Here is a 9,694-nt window from a genome sequence, read left to right as displayed (position 1 = left end):
GGGTCTCGAACCCGCGGGCTCAGGCAATCCACTCACCTCAGCCTCCCAAAGCATGTGGTCACAGGCTGAGCCACCGAACCCGGCTAATATATTATTCTATAGTGTCTAATCTGCTGTTAAGCCCACCCACTGTACTTTTCATCTCAGATATCACATATTTCATTTCTAGAAGTTAGGCTTAGGTCTTTTTAATATCCTCTTTATTTCCCCTTATCATGTTCATGCTGTCCTGTATCTTCGTCAACATATGAAGTATATTTCTAATCGCTGTTTTGATGTTCTTGTCTACTAATTCTATCATCTGTGTTATTTCTGAGTTTGTTTCTATTGTTTGCTGTTTTTTAGGAGGTTCACTATGAGTTATGTTTTCCTGCTCTTTTGCACCTCTGATTGTTTTTTATTGATCCCAGACAGTGTTAATTTTGCATCTGAGAACTGGATCTCTTCATATTCCTTTAAGTATTTTTTATCTCTATCTTGGAACACAGTTAGGCTATTTGAAAATAGTTTGTGGCTTTTTTTCAAGGTTTGCTTTTAAGTTTTGTCAGTAGGGGCCAAGGCAGCCTTTCTTGCAGGGCTCCTTTGGCTACACTGCAGAGGCAATACCATTCGGCATATTCTCAACGCCTTGTGTATTATGAGGTTTCACCATTCTGGCTCTTAGGAATGCAAGCTATTTCCAGCTTTGTGTGATCCTCAGAAGTTATGTTGCCTATTCCTTTTTGGTGGTTTGTTTATCTGAACTTAACTAGTTTCTTCATACAATGTACTGATAAGTACTCAGCTTCAGCACTCAAGAGGAATTGAAGATCTCAGGAGTTTCTTTCTCCCCCTCATCGCTGTCTGTCTCTCTGAATCCTCTGATACTTTGCCCCGACTCTCTTGCCTAAACTTGAACTGTATTGGCCTCCCTGAATTATCAGCTCTGTCTCCACAATGCAGGGAACCCAGTGGGCTCTACGTGGGTTCCCTCTCCTTGCACTGTGGACTGGGAAGTTGTTCTAGGCAGTATGCTATGGCAATAGTAGGGCTGACCGAATTATTTTCCTTTTTTTCAGGGATCAGTGTCCTGCTGCCCATTGTCCAATGTCCAAACACAGTTGTTTCAAGGCTGGGCATGGTGGCTCACACCATAATCCCAGCACTTTGGGAAGCCATGGTGAGAGGACTGCTTGAGACCTCATATCTACAAAAAAAAAAAAAAAAAATTAGCCAGGTGTGGTGGTATGCACCTGTAGTCCCAGCTACTCTGAAGGCTGAGGCAGAAGGATTGACTTAGCCCAGGGGGTCGAGGCTGCAGTGAGCTTTACGCCACTATCCTCCTGCCTGGGCGACTGAGAGACTCTGACTCAAAAAAAATAAAAAATAAAAACAATTATTTTATATACTTTGTGTACTTCTTAGTCATTGAAAGTGGGAGGAGGAATGTGGTCCCTGCTATTCCAGCATGAGCAGATGCTGACGTCCTCTTGTTTGTCTGTCTCTTCACATCAGACAATTTCATAGGCCACAGGCCATCCTATGATTTGCCTGCCTTAGGATCATAGGTCTTCTCACCCTTCAGTCATCTGTAGCCAGCACACAATACAAAATGCTGCCCGGTCAGCAGAGGTTATGAAAAAACGGGTTGGTTTCCTTAGAAGAATCTGTGGCCATGGAAGATACTCTGGCCTACAGACATAGACCAACCCTTACTCAGGAGTCCTTCTTTGACTCACTAACTAGTGGGACTGAAAATATTTCTCTCTGAGGGTCAGGGAGGGGAAAAAAAAGGAAGTTTTGAAACTAGTCCAGGCTCGGCTGGGCTCGGTGACTCAGCCTGTAATCCCAGCACTTTGGGAGGCTGAGGCAAGTGCATTGCCTGAGCCCGTGGGTTTGAGACCCGCTCGGGCAACTTGGCAGACCTCGTCTCTACAATAAATCAAAAATTAGCCGGGCGTTGTAGCGCGCACCTGTAGCTCTGGCTACTTGGAAGGCTGAGGCGGAAGGATCACTGAAGCCCAGCAGGTTGATGTTGGGGTGGCCGTGAATGTGCCACTGCACTCCAGCCTGGGCAATGGAGTGAGACTCCAACTCAAAAAAAAAAAAAAGAAAGAAAAAGAAAAAGAAACTAGTCCAGGCTACAAGGCAAGATGCCTAATGGCCTTGCCAACTCAATGGGGCTAGAGGTGTCTAGCCTACCAAACCTTTGCCGTGCCCAACAGTGAGTCACAATGAAGCCTTCTGGGGTTTTGAAGCAAGGCCACATCTCAGCAGATAATTCTTCTTCTTCTTTTGAGTTGGGGTCTCTCTCGGTTGCCCAGGCTGGAGTGTAGTGGCACGCTCACGGCCACCACAACCTTGACCTGCTGGGTTCAGGCAATCCTTCCGCTTCAGTCTTCCAAGTAGTTGGAACTACAGGCATACGCCACCATGCACGCCCAGATAACTTTTTGATTTATTGTAGAGATGAGGTCTCCCCGAGTTGCCCAGGCTGGTCTTGAACCCCTGAGCTCAGGCAATCCGCTCTCCTCTGCCTCCCAAAGTGCTGGGATTGCAGGCATAAGCCACCACGCCTGGTCTTAATTATTCTTACTAGAGATATCTCCTACCTTGCTCCTGAAGTCTGGTATAAATATCTTGGATGAAAAGTCACCCTTCAACATGAACTGAGCATTGTTTAATCTGTCTCTCCTAAAAACTGGGCAGCCCATCAACTCTCCGTTATTCAGCAGACTCCAGATACTGAAGGCCTAGCACTTGCTAAAGTCTTTATGCCCTTCCACCCTCCATGTCAAGCGTGCTTTCCCTTGCCACACTGCCACCCGTCCTCAACCTGAACACGTGGCTGCGTGGGAGACAGCCCCCTACAATTACTTTAAAAGGGACAAAAAGACTTTAGCCAGGTTTGTGCATGGCCTGTGTGATATGCTGGTACCACTCAGCAGTGGACTGTCGAAGCATTATTACACTAAAAGCCCACAGAAAATTCCATTTTGAAGACGATCGCATAAAGGCAACATCGCCCCTCTGCCTTCTCGGGAACCATCAGGAGATATAGGACGAATGAGAAACAACAACACAAATTCCAACTGCTGCAAAACCATGAGCTAGCTAAAACTTCAAACCACAATCCAGGTGGAAGGGCTGCCAAAAGTAGTGGGGTTCTAGCAGAGGGTCACGTGGAAGGAGAGAGGCAAGACCACTGCTACTGCAGATCTTAAAATGAGCTGGGAAATATCTCTCTCAAGGGTGAGGGGCATGCTATGACGAGCAGAAGCCACTCTGGGTCTGTTTCAGGTGTTTGTCACAGCGGAATTCAGCAGGGCAAGTGGCAGCAGAAGCTTCCTGGACTTAGCTTAACTCTGAAAAGCAGGAGAGGTGGGGCTGGATGACCCTCAGACCAGCAAGCCACTGCATGAGGCTGTCCATCTCTGGAAAAGCAAGGTAGGGGAGGCACGTCACATTATACAAAGCTCAACAGGCCGGGCTCGGTGGCTCAGCCTGTAATCCCAGCACTTTGGGAGGCTGAGGTGAGTGGATGGCCTGAGCCCGCGGGTTCGAGACCCGCCTGGGCAACTTGGCGAGGCCTCATCTCTACGATAAAATCAAAAGTTAGCCGGGCGTGGTAGCGCACGCCTGTAGTTCCAGCTACTTTGGAAGGCTGAGGTGGAAGGATCGCCGGAGCCCAGCAGGTCGAGGCTGCAGTGGCTGAGAGCAGCCACTGCACTCCAGTCTGGGCGACAGAGTGAGACTCCAACTCAAAAAAAAAAAAAAAAAAAAAGCTCAACAAATACGTGAGGAGTTGGATGACCTCAGTAGCATAATTAATGAAGTAGATCTGATATTATCAAACACACCTTAATTTCAGGTACCTAGAGAAAATTCACAAAGGCTGACTGCATATTGGGCTGCAAAGAAAGCTTCACTTAATGCCAAAAAATAGATCTAGCACATATACTGTTATCTAGCCATTATGTAATTCGACCAGTACATTAGTATTAAAACTAAGAGGGAACTGGGTGTGGTGGCTCACGCCTGTAATCCCAGCACTTTAGGAGGCCAAGGCAAGAGGATTGCCTCAGCCCAGGGTTCAAGACCAGCCTGGGCAACTTAGCGAGACCTCATCTCTACAATAAATCAAAAAAATTAGCCAAGCGTGGTGGTGTGCATCTGTAGTTACAGCTACTTGGAAGGCTGAGGTGGAAGAATCACCTGAGCCCAGCAGGTAGAGGCTGCAGTAGCTGTGAGCATGCCACTGCACTCCAGCCTGGGTGACAGTGAGACTCTGGCTAAAAACAAAACAAAACAAAACAACAATAACAAAAAACTAAGTAGGGGATAACACCCCTAACATCTGAAAAAAAAATGGGTGATCCCTCTGCCTCAGCCTTCCAAGTAACTCGAACTACAAGTGTGCTAAATTTTTTGATTTATTGTAGAGATGAGGTCTCACCAAGTTGTCCAGGCTGATCTTGAACCCTTGGGCTTGGGCAATCCTCTCACCTCTGCTTCCCAAAGTGCTGGGATTATAGGCATGAGCCTTCGTGCCTGGCCTCGCCTGAAAAATTTTTGTTGTTCTCTTTTGAAAAAAAATTTTTTTTAAACAGAAGTCTCTCTATGTTGCCCAGGCTGTTCTCAAACTCCTGAGCTCAAAGGTTGCACCTGTTTCAGCCTCCCAAATGACTGGGACTACAGGAGCATGCCATCACGCCCGGCTTAAACAGAATAAAACAAGTCAAAACAGAAAAACCTCTTAAGTCATAAATAACTACAAATCAAAATGCAGCATATTTAGAACATAATAGTAAAAAGCACAGCATATCGGTATGCATGAGATGCAGCTAAAACAATGCTCATGTTTTTTGTCATAAATGAATAAACACAAAATTCCAGTAAAATAAGTAAGCATCCATCTCAAGAAATTAGAAAAAAGAAAAACAAAATAAACTTAAAAGAGGCATAAGAAATAAAGTAATAGGTGTAATCAAGTTGGGTGCTGTGGTTCACACCTATAGTCTCAGTTATTTGGGAGGCTAAGATGGGAGGATTGCTTGAGCCCAGGTTTCTGAGGCTACACTGAACTCTAGCCTGGGTGACACAGAAAAACCCTTCTCTTAAAAAAAAAAAAAAGATGAAATTAGAAATTACATTAAGTTAGGAAACAAGACCAGTAGAACTAATAACTAATAAATAACATGGGAATAAATTAATACTTCTTTAATATGATAAAATATATTTATGTTAACCCAAAAGTCAACATCAAGGTTTATGGGGAAATAAAGACACACTTCCATTAAAGGAATGAAACAGGGCCAGGTGCAGTGGCTCACATCTGTAATCCCCAGCACTTTAGGAGGTTGAGGTGGGAGGATTGCTTGAGTCCAGGAGTTTGAGACCGGCATGTGCAACATACTGATACCCTGTCTCTACATAAAAATAAATAAATAATTGGCCAGGTGTGGTGGCACGTGTCTATTGTCCCAGTTACTCCAGAGGCTGAGGCGGAAGGACTGCCTGAGTCCAGGAGGTCGAACTTTTGATGACCCATGATGGTGCTGCTGCATCCTGACCTGGGTAATAGAGTGAAACCGTAACTCAAAAAAATAAAAAAAATAAATAAATAGGCAACCTCCTTGGGTCCCCTCCCGCTGTGGGAGTCTTTCTGTCCTCTTAATAAATCCTCCTTTCTCAAAATAAAATATTAAATAAAATAAATACATAAATAAAAATAAAGGAATGAGAAAAGCTATCCACCATTATCTCACTTGTCCAACAAGTTAATTAGACAAGAGAAAGTAATTAGGGGTAGGAAAAAATCCAAAAAAGTTAAAAACGATCATTATTTGAAGATGATGTGATCTCTACTTGGAAAACAAAGAAAATCAACTGAACAAGTAGTATACACAGTAAGTGACTTCAGTAGGAGGGTGGATCTTATCCTGAGGGCTAACTAGGTCACCAGCATTCTCGGGACGTGTCAGAGGTCTGGTGAAGGTCAACTCTATCAGGTCCCTTCTGTCTTAGAGGGTGAGGTGATTTATACACTTTGGAAGAAACATTTATTTCACATTTGGGTTTTCTTTCCCTGCAAATTGTTCCTTGCAGTGTTTCATCATCCTTCAAATTACTGACTTTGCAAGCCTAGGGTAGTCCAGACAGAATTGTCTCCAACCAAGAAACTCACTTCTCAGTGAAAGAAATAAAACAGTTGGCCAGCCATAGGTCATTATCAAATTTCCCATCCACCAGAAGCCGCTGGACTTATAGAACAATGAAATGGTCTACAGAAAACAGATCCAACAGTATCCAGGAGACCACGCCTGTGAGGCTGGACCGTGCCCTCGCAGACAGAGATATGTGATCCCAACAGTGACTGAAAAACAGTGCCAATTATCCCTCCGCCTCAGTAGAGTGATCCAGAAACCAAGGGCTTTGATGGGAGCTGGTGGCTTTCACTATTTTCTCTCTAAAGATATGTGCTTTCCATCCCCCAAATCATTCATGCTCTGTGGATTTAACTGCCCCAGGGCAAAGGAACCCAGTAAAAGTTCCACCTGACCATTTGGGACTCCTCCTGCCACTATGGCAGTGGCAGAAAGGGTGTCCCCATTCTGGCTGTGCACTCCCTGTGAAGTGGAAATAGGGTTGTTACTCCCTGATATGACTTGGGTGGAGTAGAGATGGGAGGAGGATGAACTTCTTGGTTGCCCTCACACTACCACGCCCAGTGGCAAAAATGAGCAGAAAACGATCACCATCTTATTAACATTCTAATTTTTTCCCCTGTTACTGTTGGTGGTAGCTAAATTTACCAATTTGCTCAAGGTTTCAGGATGATAAGAAATAACCCTTGGATAATAAGAAATTATAGGAGAAATGGACAGCACTTGGAAATTATGAAGTCTGAAATTCAGAAGGAATATTTGAAGTGGACTGAAACGTCCATCTGCACACCTGGATGTGACTTGGTGTGGTCTTCTTTTGGGCGTGTTGAAATGTATTTGTGGCTGTGATAGCTGGACACATTGGGGTGTCCAGAGCTTACTTCTGGGCGCTCTTCTGTTCTCTGTCTATACTCCGCATCTGAGTAACCTCATCCAGTCCCATGGCTCTAAGTAACTCCTATGTACTGATGACTCCTAAACCTATATTTCCAGCTCTGGCCTCACCCGGAAATCCACACAATACCTCCACTTGCCTACTTGATCAACCCCTTTGAGGTCTCACAAGGGTCTCAGGTCAACATGTCCAAGGCAGAGCTACTGATTGCTGGCTATCAGCATTCCCTCGCCTGCTCTTCCTTCCGTCTCCCCTTTTGCAATCAATGACACCATGAGCCACCCAAAAATCTAGAGCTCCCTCTCCAATATGGTAGTCTCTAACCACACATGGCTATTTACATTTAAATGAAATAAAAATGTCAGTTTCTGTTTCACTAGTTACATTTGATTGATTGATTGATTAATTTGTTCGGGGTCTCACTCTGTTACCCAGGCTGGAGTGCAGTGACACGATCACGACTCACCGCAGCCTCCAACTCCTGAGTTCAAGCAATCCTCCTGTGTCAGCCTCCTGAGTAGCTGAGATTACAGGTGCATGCCACCACACTCAGTTAATTTTTTGTAGAGACGAGGTCTTGCTACATTGCCCAGGACTTAAGCAATTCTCCCATCTTGTCCTCCCAAGCAGCTGGGACTGCAGGTATATGCCACCACATCCAGCTCTAGCCATATTTCACGTGCTCAACAGCCATGTGGGGGTAGCTACCATACTGTGTGCTCAGATACCTAAAATTTCCATCAACACAGAAAGTTCTATTGGACAGGACTTCTCTAAAGAGGTTGCCATTGGGTCGTCCTTCCTTCACTCCCACAAGCCCCGTGGATTTTTCCTCCAAAACATTCCCTGAATCAATCCCCTCCTCTCCAACAGACTTATGGCGTACTTTTCTAGTCACCATCACCTTTTACCTGGACTGCTGAAAGCGTTTATTAATTGCCCTAGTTCTGGTCTTCCCATCTATAACCATTTCTCCTATAGTGGACAGAATGAATTTTTTTCCCCAAAACTGAAAATCAGACTGTATTTTGCCCCTGCTACCAACCTCCTTACAGCTTCTGTGACAGCAACTATGTTTTATCCTAATGGTCTTTCTTCCCTCCTACACCAGCAACAGAATCTCTGAAGTTTAGATGAGCACGTGAAAGGCCAACATAAAGAAGACATTTTCAGAGTCCCTCCTTGCACACGAGTGTGGTCATATGACTAAGTTTTGGCCAGTGAGATGAGAACAAGCGCGATTGTGTGCAATTTCCTGGCATGTCCTTAAGAAGAGTCGGCTCTTCCTGCTGCCTTAACGGGCACGATGGCTGAAGCTTGGCTAGACCGTGAGGTATTGGGAGTGCAGGTAATGCACTACGGAGAAACAAGACAGAAGGAGCCTGGGTCCTTGACAAAGTTTGGGGTTTTCCATCACAATGGGACCTAATCTAACCGACGTCGCTTCCCATCACACAGGAAGAAAATCCAGGCTCCTTACCAGAGTCTGAAAGGTGCTGTGACCTGGTCCCGCTCTAGTATACTCTCCTCTTTCCCTTCACTCCCCATGCTCCAGCCACTCCAGCTCTCTTTGTTGCTGCTTCAACACACCACGCCTCTCCTCGCTTTAAGTCTTCTGCACTTGCTGCTCTCTCTACCTGGGATGCTTCGCAGGCCTCCTCATGACCGACGTCTTTCTGTTCTTTGGGTCGGCTGAAATGTCATCACTGTTTCCAAAACGGTTCCCCTGACCAACGCAACCGAAGTACCCAACAAGTGATTCCATGTGCCAAGACACGTCAGAGGACTGATCACTAACGGATCATTCTTTAGCCGTTTACCGTCTGCTGCCTCCGACGAGCACGTAAGCGCCACAGGGACAGAGCTTTGTGTTCGATTCGTTCACTGCTGTATTCCCAGTGCCTAGAAAGCGCCTGAAACCTGGACGAGAGTAGAGGTTTGTAAATAAATGACCACATACTGTTCCACCTAGCGTGGAGCTTGACGGCGTGGTTTCTGAAGTCAGAAGGCCCAGACCGGACTCCTGGGCCACCTACCCGCGGTGGGATCCGCTGCAAGTCGGCTAGCCCGGGACTGCGTGAACGAGGGATTCCACCTACGGCATCGGTAGGAGTGAATGCAATGGCCTCTGTAAAGCACTTCCTTGGCTTCGCAGCTCGGGGTGTAGAGCACCGACCTGGTAAAGCACTCCCACTCCCTCTCCCCCGGTTTTCCGAGGGCGGCCTTCCTCCCCCTGCCCCCAGCCCCTCACACGGCTGCTTCTCTGCGCTCTGCGTGCCACTCCGCGCAGGCCAGCATAAGCCTTTGAAATTTGGCGGCAACGAACGTCGTCCGTCGGGAGAACCGGAACTGCGCAAGCGCGGGACGCCTCCCGGCCGCGAGTGCTAACTTGGCAGCCCTGAAGACCAATCAGAGTCGGCGGCGGAGCCCGCGTGCCGCGGACCCGCCAATCGGAACCGGGAGGCGGGCCGCCGGGGAGGCCGGGGCGCGAGGGGGCGGGGACAAGGAGAGGGCACGCACCGTTCTCGCCGCCGCCCGCCAATGGGAGAGGCCGGAGGCCCGGAGGCGGTGGGGCGTGGCCTCGGGGGCGCCCGCCACCGGAGGCCGTTCCGGGCCGGGCCAATCAGAGCGAGGAGGCGGGAGGGGGCGAGCC

Source organism: Carlito syrichta, unplaced genomic scaffold, assembly GCF_000164805.1.
Source record: "Carlito syrichta isolate Samal-C Ts95f unplaced genomic scaffold, Tarsius_syrichta-2.0.1 Scaffold135939, whole genome shotgun sequence".
Classification (NCBI taxonomy): domain Eukaryota; kingdom Metazoa; phylum Chordata; class Mammalia; order Primates; family Tarsiidae; genus Carlito; species Carlito syrichta.
The sequence above is the reverse complement of the archived record's forward strand: the minus strand, read 5'-3'. Positions refer to the sequence as shown.